The sequence below is a fragment of the Nannospalax galili genome, unplaced genomic scaffold (assembly GCF_000622305.1).
Source record: "Nannospalax galili isolate Female #2095 unplaced genomic scaffold, S.galili_v1.0 scaffold142, whole genome shotgun sequence".
NCBI lineage: Eukaryota > Metazoa > Chordata > Mammalia > Rodentia > Spalacidae > Nannospalax > Nannospalax galili.
This window is the reverse complement of record NW_008348793.1, coordinates 1,514,834-1,524,362: the sequence shown is the minus strand read 5'-3', so window position 1 is coordinate 1,524,362 and position 9,529 is coordinate 1,514,834. Positions and strand designations below refer to the sequence as shown.

Genomic DNA, 9,529 nt, shown 5'->3' with positions numbered 1-9,529 from the left:
TCTTTTCCTCCTTGAGATAAGAGTTATGCAATTTGGGAGTCTTTTAGATAGACCCAATGAAGGGGTACTCCAATTGTCTCACCCTGCGTCCCTGTTCAGCATGGAGGAAGTCAGAGCCATCTATGTCCTGATTCCCTATCTGCAAGTTGGGTAACCTCTTCAGGGGATGGTGTGATAAGAATAGGAGGTAGGGATTGGCTAGGAACTTTGGGAAAAAAGACCTCAAAGAAAAATAGCCAGTTTCTCAGCTAAAACTCATAATGTCCTTGGGCCTCTTAGCAACATACTCTGTTCCAAAGGCCAAAAATGTCAAAAGTATTTGGGAGCTTTTATCTAATTCTTAAAAGATTTTAGGGTTACCTCTTCAGAGAGGGGAATGTTAGAGTAGCCAAAAGCTCCATAAAAAAATAAAAGAAGAAGAAAGAATACATGAAATAAAAAATAAATAAACAGAGGAGCTTATCAGAAAAGAAGTATTCTCAAGATATGTGAACCAATATTTTGGGACCAACTTCTCTTTTCCAAGAGAATCTTTACAGAATTGTAGATAAGGCTACAAGTCCTCGATCTAGCTTGCTATTATCTTTCAGTGATTGTATACTGAATTAATACATGTAAGCAATTCAGTGTAGAGCTTCCTTCATAATATATGTTAAAATATCTGCTTAAAAAAAAGATGTAGGATGTTAAAAGGGGAGGTAAACAACAGGATGTTTTGAAGGGAAGTGGAACAGTTCAGCCAAAAGCTTGTTGAGTTTGGAAGCAAGTCAGGAACTCCCTGAAACTGACCAGCATCACTAGCCTCCTCACTTTCCTAGCATATCTAAACCTTAAGAACTTAGACACACTCTCAGATAAGACAGGCTGCCTAGAAGATTCTCTACCACCTGGAGCAGAGACCAGCAGAGCTGCCTGAATGAGATTCTCCAAACTGTTGGGTTGCCTGTAGGTTGTGTGGTGAGCTCTAGATTGGTTACTTTTGTGAGCTGTCACCCATACTGGGGTAGGCTTTTGGTGATACAGCTGTCTTTGAGTCATTTCTGCTCCTTTAAGTAACCCTTCATACATAAGTAATCCCAATAAAACTCATTGGTTCACCAAAGGAAAAAAAAAATCAAGTTAAATATTGTCTTATTTCAAAAGGAGAGATTTGGGCAAACAAGCAAAACTGAAGTCCAGCAAAGTAGCTCAAGACGGGACATCTGAGTTTGGTCAGCTCCACTTCTCTGACTCTGCTGTTCAGAGCACACACAGCTTGTCTCATAGGCCCAGGCTGGCTCCATGCTACACCTGACCCATGGTGGTTGCTTCACGGTCCTGGCATCTTGGATATGCTGGGTTCTCTATTGAACTCTCAGTGATGAGCTGTGAGGTGTAAGCCAAATAAATCCTTTCCTCCCCAAGCTGGTTTTGGTCAGTGTTTTAATCACAACAATAGAAAACTAAGCGTAACAACTTGGTAACACTCTTTTCTGGCTTTTAACTCTTAGAGCCAGATAGTCTAGGAGAGGGGCACTTTTAGGACATAGAATTGGAAATTCCTCCTTGAGAACCTGCTGCAGTTCTTGGTTCAAGCCGTTTGTCTCTATTCTCTATTCTACGTGTAACTCACTTTGCACTCCCTTAGGACACTGTCTTAGTTTGTAGCTCTAGGATCCATTTAGAAGGCCTCAAGACCACCCCACTCAGCTCTCCCTTGCCCCTGGCCTGTTCTGGTCCAGGAAGAAACTCTCAAATCGTTTGTGGGCATGAGGCAGCAGATTTCCTAGTTTTCTGCCAAAACATCTGCCAACCTGACTCTCCCACTTCAGGTTTCCGAGAGCCTGTCAGATGGCAGCCCTCTCTGACTTCTCAGCTTCCCTCATACCGCTCTGCGCATCAGCTTGTATCTGGTCACTTGAAAAGTCTTCTCCCACATGGCACGAAATGAAAGGCCGGGGCTCCCCACTCCTGTTCCCAGTGCTCAGATTTATTTAGTTCTGTGGACCTGGCTGCAGAATCCAAGGGCTGTGGAAGTCATTTGTTACTACTGTGGTAAAGTCTGTTCCTCTGCTCTGGACTCTCACTTTATTGTGCAGCAGCTCCTGTATGAAGTTTCTTGGATAAAACCCCAACTTCACTCTCCTGTTATGCCAACACATCATTTTCAGGAGAGCACAAAGCTCTCCATCTCATTTTTCTTTTTAAAATATAGGCTAAAAAAAGAATTGAAATATTTTTCTACAAATTAATTCGGAGACATCTCTAGGAAATTCCAATGGCCTTACAGAGTAGGGCCTCTTGCTTCCAAGGCATTATGGATCCTTGGAACTTCCTTATAGTGTGCCAAAGGTTAGCCTCTTGGTGATCCTTCTTCCTCCGACTCCTGAGTCTGGGATTACAGACATGAGCTGGCACAACCAGCATGCCTTTTGGATCTCCAGTTCTAACACCCTCTGACTGCTTTCCCCATCCTGCTGTCTTCCATTCTCCACATTCTTACTCCTCCAGCTTTTTAAGGAACGTGAATGCAGGTAGCGTGTCTTGATGTACATAGACACAAACACCAGAAGCAATCCATGAGCTGAGTGAAACATCACTCAAACTGACTGTGGGGCCATGGTACCTGGCAGATGGCAGCTGATACCACACATGGAACATTCCAGCTGTATATTTAGAGCCCTCTATTCTTTAACCCATGCGAGTACATACCAATTTTTTGTACATACCAATCTTAGCATTATTCCTTCAGGGTTCTCTGAACTCATGGATCAAGTGTTTTTACATATTTCCACAAGAGGACAAAACTTTAAATAAAACGTGTTCTACATTAGCTTTTAATTATAGCTGATATGAATAGATTGCTTATTATTATATACCAGGCAATGGGTGTTTATTGCTTTATGTCAAATATTTCATAGAATCCTCACAACAGACCACAATGTAGACACTATCATTATCTCTGTTTTCTGTTTGTGTGCCTCTTGAACTTGAACAGGGTAAGTAGCGTTCCCAAGGCTAGAAAGCTAAGGAGTGTTGGTGTAGGGAGTTGAGGTCAAGAGTTCTATTAAAGTCTTTCCTTCCTTCCTTCCTTCCTTCCTTCCTTCCTTCCTTCCTTCCTTCCTTCCTTCCTTCCTTCCTTCCTTCCTCCCCCCCCCTTCCTATCTTTATTTTCACTGCTAGAAATTGAACTCAGGGCCTTGCATATACTACACAAGTGCTCTAGCACTGAGCTGCACCCACAACCTATGTCAGAGTTCTAAAATCTGTTGGGCATTGTTGTGCACAATTGTAATCCCAGAACTCAGGAAGCAGTGGCAAAAGGATCACTGTGAATTCAGTGCCATCCTGATCTATATATTGAGGTCCAGGCCAGCTAAGGTTAGACCCTCGCTCAAAACATCCATGAAAATCAAATGGGATGAAATCTTAGAAAGTTTAGAAGAGGTCCTTTAAATTTTGATTAAATCTGCATTAATGAATACTGACTAGTACAAGTGGCCATCATGCAGGGAATGCATGCACACCTCCTTTAGGTGCTCTTTTGCTATGTGGAGGTGAGACCGACCACTGGGCGCAGTGCTGCTAAGGGACTTTCTCAGGGTTACAGCAGCCATATTTTCATGTCAATTAAACATGAATTTATTTACATAGCTTATTTATTCATATAGCTTGTTAATGAAGCAGCTAAGTTAGCTTCCTTAAAAAACTGTCTGGTGCCGGGCATGGTAGCACATGCTATACTGTAGTCCCAGCACTCGGGAGGCAGAGGCAGGTGGATCTCTGTGCGTTCAAGGCCAGCCTGGTCTACATAGTGAGTTCCAGGCCAGCTGGGGCTACAGCTGAGACCCTGTCTCAAAAAGACAAAAAACAAAACAAAAAAACAAAAAACTGGTAACCAATTTAGCCGGAAACATGGCATTTTACAAGGAAAGGCTACCTGAAGCGTACTTAGGATAACAAACTGAATGCTTCTGTCCTAGCAGCCAAAAGAGTTTAATGTGATAGAACTTTTCAAATTCCAAGTATTTGATATGATAAACCCCGAAAGCTAAACCAATTCTCTTGGCTGAAGTCTTGCTTACAGGGCACTGTAGAGAAAGAATTTCCATCTGACATATGTTATTTCAGCCCCTCCGGTGTCTTTCTTAAACATAAAATCAGAAAATACTCTTTGCAAATATATTTTTGTCATAAGCTCATTCCGGGAGGCTCAAGACAAGCAAACAGGAGCAAAGGGTATTTCCGTTGCCTTTTAAACCATTGATTAGAATTTCTGAAAGGCAGAAGACCTAGAAGAGGCACACAGTTAAGTACTCTCACAAGAAGCACCGGGCAGGCGCCATGTTTCCACGTCCTCTGGCACAGACCTTGCATTCAGTATCCATTCTTCTCCATTTCATACATCTGGTTTGTTAGCAAGCTCTGCAGCACTGAGCCAAAGCACCCGCAGTGCCTGCTGGGACTTCCTCACCCCCACTCCTCCCGGGTTGGGCTCAGCCACCAAGAACTTTGGCTGGCTCATCGTTGTTTTTCTAGTCCCACCCTTACTTCCTTTAGTTTATTCTAAGTGTGCCAGCCAAGCCTATCCCATTAAAACTGAAGGTGGATGATGACACCCTGCTGATTCAAGGCCTTATGGCTTCTCATTTCAAAAAAGGAAAAGCCAGAGGCCCTCCACAGGCCTCTGCATACCGCACAGAATCTGCTGCGCTCTCTGCCTCTCTGCAATTCCTGAGACTCACCAGACACATTTATACTCGTGATTTACTTAATTAAACATGTTGTTTCTCTCCCTCCACATGAAATTAAGGTCTGACGTCTGTCTAAGAGTAAAGGTTTTTGTTTTATTAAGACATTCTTAGAAGCTGGGCCTGGAGTCTTAGGCCTGCAATCCCAGCATTTGGAAGAAACATCAAGAATCCTGAGCTACAATGAAACCTCGTTTCAAAAATGCCAAAGAAGTGCCAAAAGAAAAGAAAAGAAAAAGAAAGGCAGAAAGGTATGAGTGAATGAGAGAGAGAGAGAGACAGAGAGAGAGAGAGAGAGAGAGAGAGAGAGAGAGAGCCTAAAACAGTACCTGGCATCAGAGTAATAGCTGTTTAGTAAATATTTGTTACATGAATGTTAATGTCTGCACCATGCTATCATAAGTGGGACAATTTCCTATCATCCCTGAAATTTACCATCCGTTAGTAATCTAACCCTTTGCACACATCTCATATGTGTGTCAGAAGATTCATAGAAAAAGACACATCGCTACAACCTCTAATTTAGGCACACTGTATTGTACTCCAATTCATGCTTAGTTTTAAGTTTTTATTGTGGTGCTAGAGATGGAACCCTTGACCTTGCTCATGCTAGGCACGTTTTCTATCACTGAGCTAAACCCTAGCCCCTCCACTTCATGTATAGAAAGATAGGCTTAATCAGATTTTAACATGAAAGTGAATTATTTGCACTCAAGTTCATGGAAATTTTGGAGTTTCAAACTACATTTCTGTAAAATTTTTGGAGACAGAGTCTAATGTAGCCCTAAATACATCATGTTCTCTCCCTGCCTCCAATCTTGAGATTGGGATTACAGGCATCACCATCACTCCAGGCTTACAAACTACTTCGATTCTACAAATGAGACGTTTTAGAAAGTTATGCCTGGATCTTACAAAGAGTCTGAAATACATTTGCAAGATTTAAGAAATATGGGTAAAGGAAGATAACAGAGGCTGACATTAGTGTGGGAAGAAGGGAAAGACAAAGGTTAATTTGCCATTTGTCATGTGTCTGGAAACAGCAGCATCTGCTAACTGCTAGTGGGGTCATTCCAGCCTCAACAGGATTTGCCTGACCAGGAGAAGCAGTTCAACACTGGGAGAAATTTCTAGATAAAGATACAGAGTCCTTTTATCTAGAGGTTTTTCTTCTATTTATTTATGTTTTGGGTGGGGGCCGGGTATCAGATAGCCCAGACTTGCCTCAAACTCTTGACTAAAGATAGATAAGCTTAGCTTCCTGATTCTTCTGCCTCCACCTCCTGAGTTCTAGGAATATAAGCTTGCAGCACCATATCAGTGCTAGAAATGGAACCAAGATCCATGCATGCTAGGCCAACTCTACCAACTGAGCTACATTCCCAGCCCCATCTAGAGGTCTTTAAATATAAGATAACCATTTCCTTGAAGTGATTTACATATAATTAACTTGGTTGTAAGGATGAGAGAACATTTAATATGCTTTCTGCTCTAGTTTCTTATAATAGTCTCTTCATCATACTCACAAGTGAAGTTTTTTAATTCCATTGTAGCACCCTCTTATCCAGAAAATAGGGAAAAGTGTTTATAGTATTTGTTTTTTCTGCTTGCAAAAATAGGCCAGATTCCTGACTTATGAGCCATATCTATCTATCATCTATCTATCTATCTATCTATCTATCTATCTCACTATAAAACTCTATCTATCTATCATCTGTCTATCATCTATCTATCTATCATCTGTCTATCATCTATCTATTATCTATCATCTATATATATATGTTGCACATTTTAAGACATTTTAAGATTTTTTTTAAAGTTTATTATTTTTATTTTATGTGTATGTGTGTATTGCCTGCATATAGGTAAGTGCACCCATGTTGTGCAATGCCTGCAGAGGACAGAAGAGGCTGTTGGATCCCCTGGGACTGGAGTTACAGACAGTTGTTAGCTGCCATGTGGGTGCGGGGATTCAAACCCTGGTCTTCTGCAAGAACAGCCAGTGTTCTTAACTGCTGAGCCATCTCTCCAGCCCCCCATTTTAAGACATTTTAAGATGCAATAAACATACATAAAAATAAGAGACATTCTTGTTTGTCTCATCTTGGCTCTGAGACCAACTATTCGTCTATGACTAACTTTTAAAAATCCAGTGCTAAAACAATAGACTTTCAAGGCTGTATTTCACATTTAAAGATAACCTTCTGTGAGAAAGAGCCAGTGTTGTGCATGGCAATGCAAGCAGCCTGTTAGGTAAAAGAATGGGACTTGGACCTCACCCAGTGGCAACGTGCTACCCTGCCTGCGGGTTCCTGAGGATTCAGCTTCTCCCAGCCTCACTTTCCTTGTGGTTGTAAAGTGGGACTAAAGTTGACCACCATTTCAAGATTCTGAGTAGAAGAGGACTGAGTTTATAAATTGAATGCCACATAGCACAACAAATGATGATTACTTTGTTATTTTGAGGAGACTGTGTGACCCTAAAGGTGTCAGAGACCTGGCAGAACCTTTTGTTCAAGAGGCAAGTGCATGGGCGAGCTGCCGAACACAGATAAAAATAGCAAGCCTGGACTTTGAAGTGGTATTAGCAATGCAGGCCTCGGGAGTGCCAAGCCAGCTGCAGAACCCAGGCAGCTGTGCCGGCCAGAAGCTCTGCCCCGACCTCATCGTCCTGCTAGGTCAGGTCGGAGTGGGCCAAAATGCAGAATGGTGATTTTCTAACTTATTTTTAATAAGGTAAGAGATAAGAATCGTCACATTCAATTTAAGGTGAGAAAGAGCCATGCGAGGGAGGAATCTGTGCATATTCTTTTCTGGTCTCTTAATTTTAAAGACTGAAAATAAGGCCAAGATGTAGAGACTTGTGTCTGCTGTCATCACAGCTCTAACTATGCTAACTACGCTGTGACCACCTTCCATTCCTCTCAAAGCCCCCAATCCTCGCCTTGCAAATAATGAAAGTAACTACACAAATTTGGTCATTTTCCCAGGGCCGCACAGCTAGTACAGCCTGTGTAGATATAAGGAAAATGGAGAATTAGAGACATAGTAAGAACATTTACTTTGAGTAATGTATTTTAAGGCATATCTGTAGAAAGCAGTTACTATAGTATCAGTTTTTACCGACTTAAAAAAGAAGTCAGTGTGTAAATTACAGCTTATTAAAACATTTCTATTAATATATTATTTACACATTAACATAATTATTAATATATTTAATGTTAATATCTAAATTGGATAAAGCTTCCCAGGGAAGAGTAGTAAAGTTTCAAAGGAAGGCTGCTCCTCAGCACCCTGGACCTGCAAGAGCAGAAGAGGCCACAGTAGACAGCAGGTGACCAACAGAATGACCAGAAAAACATGTGCAGCCTTCTTGACCTCACACACCAGACTACCAGGGAACTGGAAGGTTGCAGAGACCAATGGCTCTCACTCACCCCTCCTGAACACAGCACCACATGGAGCCTGCTAGAACCAGGGGGATAGGAGAATATCATCTTTCAGCTCAGAGCAGCTGTGCCAGCAGTTTACTCTTTATATTTTGTTTCTTATTTTCTATTATTAATTTCCACACTTGCAAGTATGTCTCATGATGGTTTTGCTTTTGTTTGTCTATTACTCGGTTGGGTTTTAGGACCGTGTTTATGTTTCTCCACCCAGTGCATGCTGTACTACACTCTTCAGACACATCTCATATACCCCCTTCTTATTCCTGTCTTTTCCTCTCTCTGACCCTTCTCTCCCCCCTCTTTTTATGTTTTAATTATAACTGCCCATAGCTTTAACAGTCTCTAAAATCTGTGAAGTCTGACAGGATCCTAACCTCCTCTTCCCAGCTACTTTATCCACCTCGTTTCTTTTCTTTTCAAGGTCGCTCTAAGACTTTTCCTTACCCTTATCCTTACCCACCCTGCTTTCCCCCAGTTATAATCTTATTAAATAAAGTCCAGGTATATTCCATACTGTCCTTGGCTGTTTATCTTCCAGAAGTCATGAAGTCAAAGTGGCCACTGTTGTTAACTGGCTAGTAAAACAGTTGCATACTTATAATATCCAACACTGTGGTTGCTCTCACAGTTACTATCGTACTAAGGGAATGATTTGAAGTTCATCCCAGATACCCTGAGCTCCTGGACTGAGGAACTATTTTCTGAACAGCACCTGAAGTTCTATGACATCTAAGTCCCATGTGAATATTGCAAATATTTCAACTGAAAGAAAATAGCTGATTGAAAAGAATAAACCAAGCAGCAATATAAATGTATAAATCCCAGCACAGCAACATAAGAAACATGAACAATCAAGGTATTATACATAAGTCCTCTGGAAACTGTTAGCCCTACAGTCATGACACTGAGACTGAGTCAGATGAAAGTCCAGAGAACTCAGAGTAATGGTTGTAAGTACAATCAAAGACACAAACGGCTGAAGGAATTAAGGGAGGTGATGCATGATGTGAAAGGTTAATTCAACAACTATACAGAAATAGTGAAGAAAAACCAATGTGAAATGCTGGGGACACTGTGATGTAGCAACAGACTGGATCAAGGAGGACAGACTCTCTGAGCTTGAAGACAAGGTAGACGAACTGGACCAATCCAATAAGGATAAATATAAAATAATAAGACATTCCATGGGAATTCCAAGATGCATCTGACACTCTGAAAAGTGCAAATCTATTGGTTATAGTCACAGAAGAAGGAGAATAGTGTAATTTTAAAGATGTAGAAAACATTTTCAAAAGAATCATAACAAAAAAGTTCCCAGAGTTAGAAAACTGAGTTATTTAGCACACCAAA

At 41.3% G+C, this 9,529-nt stretch overlaps 1 protein-coding gene across 1 annotated transcript in view; it reads right to left on the bottom strand.

Moving 5' to 3' along the window:
* Positions 1 to 9,529, bottom strand: part of Synpo2 (synaptopodin 2) — a 207,579-nt gene that overhangs the window by 13,313 nt on the left and 184,737 nt on the right. The gene's annotated exons all lie outside the window — the stretch shown is intronic.